Here is a 3,930-nt window from a genome sequence, read left to right on the forward strand (position 1 = left end):
AAGGCCAATAGTTTGAGGTCGCTGTGAACTGTGAAGCCATAGCACTCTACTGAAGGCGACATAGTGCGACTCCATCTCAAAAAAAGAATTAGACTCTCATTCCAGTGCTCCTCCATTGGCCGCCATTGATTTGGCGGCACCTCTCCATCTGCTTCTCTCCTTCTTTTGGCACCTCAAGCAGGTGCAAGTCACACCTAGGAGGTTGGGGGGGGGGCTGGTGGAGAGGATGGGCTCCGGAGGCTGAGGGAGGAGGAAGGAGGAGTAATGAGACTGGTCTCTTTAAGAGGGCGGACCGCTCTTCCAGGTCCCGCCCTCTCGGGGCGGCGCAGGCGCAGGCGGGCTCCGGGAACTCAGGCTGGAGGGCCGGCGCTCGCTGGCTGGCAGCCGGCGCGCGGGGCCGCAGCACCTGCGGGGGCCGGCGCGGGGCGCGGCGCCCGGCGGGTGGACGTCGACGTCCAGAGGCGAGGACAGAAAGGCGGGCCCGAGATTTAGGAGCGGCCGCGGAACGGGAGAGGACCGGACTCCGCAGCCCGCTCCCCAGCGGGACGGGGCGGAAGGAGCCGGGCAGGGGGCGGTGTGAGCGGGCGCCGAGGGCAGCACCATCTGGAGGGGCGGGACCGCGCGGCCTCTGGGGGGCAGGCGAGTGCGCTGGGCGGTGCAGGCTGGGGGCCTCCGGCGGGGAGCGCAGGAGGAGCGTGGCGGTCTCAGCCCCGCTCTGCCAGAGCAGCAACCGCAGCGCGTCGGGGTTCTCAGCTGGGGCCCGCAGCAGCTCCGCGGGCTGAAGCTCGGCGTGGAGGAGCAGGGCGGGGTGGGTCCGGCGGTGCAGGAAGAGGGCGGGGTGGGCCAGGGGGTGCAGGAGCGGGGCGGCCGTGGCCACGAGCCCAGCCTGGGGGTAGTGTGGGGGCCGCCGGACGGCGCGGACTGGAGACGCTCGCCGCCGTGGACGGGCTCTGCGGGCTGGCCTGTGGCGCAGGAGGAGGGGTTGGGGCCCCGCAAGCAGTACCAGGAGAAGGGGGGAGGCAGCCCCGCAGTGCAGGAACGGGGCGAGGTCCGCGCTGGGGTGCAGGAGCGGGGGGAGAGGAGCCCACGCAGGCTGCTGCGGCAGCCGGAGCAGCAGCCCGAGTTCGGGGAAGGGCTCGAAAGTTCTGGCGAACAGGGGGAGCGGAATTGGGAGAGCTGCAGGCACCTCGGACGGGAGGCAGTGGTCCTGGGAGCGGCCCCAGAGCGCAGAGACAGACTCCAGCTGGTGGGGAGGGCCCGGCCTGTAGGGCCCCGGGGGCCTGAGGGGGAGGGGCGCCTAGGTGTGCAGGAAGCAAATTGGCTGCCAGGGGTGCAGGAGGGGCAGGTGGTACAAGCTGTCCAGGAAACATATTTGAACGGGAAGGGATCCCAGGAGGGAGGGGGACCCCCCGAGGGGCACAGGATTCGGAGGCGCAGACGGAGGAGGAGGTGGTAACTTGCAAGTCACCTACCTGGCACAGGGACCCTTCCTGGGGCCCAGGGGAACGCAGTATGTAGGGGTGTAAAGAATGGGGACCAAAAGAGCTCTGTGAACCTGGGAGCTTCGGAAGCCACTGCACGAGGGCAGGCAGTAGCCCGTGCGATCCTCTTCTGCTACCTCAGCTTGGGCATCATTGAAGGTGTGTCGGAAGGCAGCGAAAGGCAGCAGGTAAGAAAGTCCAAGTTCGTCTCAGCCGGGTTAGTGTGCTTGGAAGCAAGGGGCTGCAGTTACTTCTCTAGGTTTTTCAGTGCGGGAGGGAAGAAGCTGTGTGGTTTTCAACTAGAAGGCAGGACTCCTCCCCCTAGTACTGCCTATGCAACCGGAGTGATGGGGCATCTTTGTATAGTCTAGACTGGAAGTGAGATGTCTGGATGACTGCCAAGTCTGGGCAGAGGGAAGAGAGGGGTAGCCCCAGGGCTGAAGTTGCAGGATGGTGGTGGTAGGGGTGCCTTAGGGCCACAGCTGGGATGGTGCAATCAGCACAGATTGCCCAAGTTCTTAAGACACCTTCCAGAGAAGGGAAGAGGGCATTGTTGCATTAATACAACCTTATCTTGTAACCCTGTTGCCCGTGTGAGCTGAGATGGTAGTGTAGCAGCCAGTGGCTTGGGCATGAGCCTCACATGCTCCTGCTTCACTGTCTTGTCATAGCTCATTTACTTGAGGTTCTAGAGCCAAGATGATTAGTGGGCAGAAAGGTGGAGGGCAACTGGTGAGGCCCCCTTTGTTTTTGTGGGACCTCAGGATCCCAACCTGTACCTACACTGCTGGACCCTAGGCTGCCTATGTGGCCCAGACACACAGTTGTGGAGGTTGGCAAATAGACAGCTGTGGTATCACAGGCTCTCCACACATAGGGCTGGTTCCCACTCTTGGCCCAGCCTAGAGGGACCTCAAGGTCCAGGGTGGGGGCTAGATTTGGCTTCTTGTAGGCTCCTCCATGGCCTGAGTGGTAGGCCTCCTTATTCCTGGCCTGGGGGGCTTGGTTGGCCAGCTGGGCCTTACTCCCCTCGGAGGGCTCTTACTGGCACTGTCAGGGTTCTTGGCTTCCATAGCTCTTGGGTGGTGGTGGGTGCAGAGTTGCTGTCTGCCCGGGACCTTAGCTGGGACACCAGCTGGGACCCCTCTCTGCCCTAGCCCAAGGTATGGTTTTGAGTCACATGTCCCCCAGACTCTTCTGCAGAGCCAGACTGGGTGGAGATAGTGCTCTTTGTGGGGGCAGAGGGTGTGGTGGTAGCCTGGAGGAGCCGGTTAGCCTGCTCCTCATGCAAACCCTAACCTGTCTGTCGGCTTCATCCCATGCCTGTCACACTGCCACTGGAATACTCATGCACCGGAAGTTCAGCTGCTGTTTCCACGGTGCCTGGCTCTTCTGGAATGGCCAGGTTCTGACTCTCTGGCTTAAATGGAGAGGATTGTCTGTTTTAAATGCATATGCAAAAGCATACATCTTCACTCATTTATTTTAGGTCAGCTTTTTTAAAATTTGTGGTGGATGAAGGAGAAAGAAAGGCCTTGCCATTAGACAGATTGGTTTTGATCTGATGTTATACCACTTACTAGCTGTGTGTAGCATCCTTGGGCACAATAATTGTCTGTGGACTTCAGTTCCCTTTTCAGTGTGTCAGGCTTTGGCTTTCCCTACAGCGTCTTGAGCGTGGAGGGCTCAGATCCTTCTTTGCCAGCCTGGTGCCCTCCTTCCAGAATCCCTGGCTAGTAGGTGTTGGGGAGGGGGGGGTCAGTGCTCCCAGACCTTTTTTTCTGGCCACTGAGCCTGAGATGATCACTCTGTCCTGTGCTTATTCTGGGACGTGAAGTGTTTCTTTTTGTTTTTAATAACAGGTTTATTAAGGCATAATGACATGGTAAACTGAACATATTTAAAACGTACAATTTAATACGTTTAAACATGTGCATATACCTTTGAAACCATCACCATAATCAAGATAATGAGCATACTCCTATTCCTAAATCCTCAAAAGTTTTCTGTGCCCTTTTGGAATCCCTCCATCCCAACCCCTCTCTCCCATCCCCTTTCCCCAGGTTGACAGACTGGTCCATTTTCTGTCACTATACTTGAGTTTGCAGCATTTTATGTAAATAGAATCAATAGCATATGTCCTTTTTTTCTTTTTCTTTTATTTATTTTTATTTATTTTTGAGACAAGAGTTTCACTTTGTCACCCTTGGTAGAGTGCCATGGTGTCATAGCTAACAACAACCTCAGGCTCCTGGGCTTAATTGATTCTCTTGCCTCAGCTTCCCAAGTAGCTGGGACTATAGGCACCCACCACAATGCCTGGCTAATTTTAGAGACGGGGTCTCAATATTGTTTAGGCAGTGAGCTCAGGCAGTCTGCCTGCCTTGGCTGCCCAGAGTGCTGGGATTTCAGGTGTGAGCCACCGTACCTGGCCCTGTGTTTTTTTTTT

At 57.9% G+C, this 3,930-nt stretch overlaps 1 protein-coding gene across 3 annotated transcripts in view; it reads left to right on the forward strand.

Moving 5' to 3' along the window:
• The first annotated feature begins 1,132 nt into the window (after positions 1-1,132).
• TNK2 (tyrosine kinase non receptor 2) overlaps positions 1,133-3,930 on the forward strand; it is a 44,152-nt gene continuing 41,354 nt past the window's right edge. For 2 of the 3 annotated variants that reach the window (XM_012813824.2, XM_023509014.1), the window contains exon 1: positions 1,274-1,669. The gene's annotated coding sequence lies outside the window, so the exon portion shown is untranslated. Of the gene's footprint in view, positions 1,670-3,930 lie in introns of all 3 variants that reach the window. The other variant, XM_003803457.3, reaches the window with a different exon arrangement.

The sequence above is a fragment of the Otolemur garnettii genome, unplaced genomic scaffold (genome assembly GCF_000181295.1).
Source record: "Otolemur garnettii isolate 467f Iridium unplaced genomic scaffold, OtoGar3 scaffold00310, whole genome shotgun sequence".
NCBI lineage: Eukaryota > Metazoa > Chordata > Mammalia > Primates > Galagidae > Otolemur > Otolemur garnettii.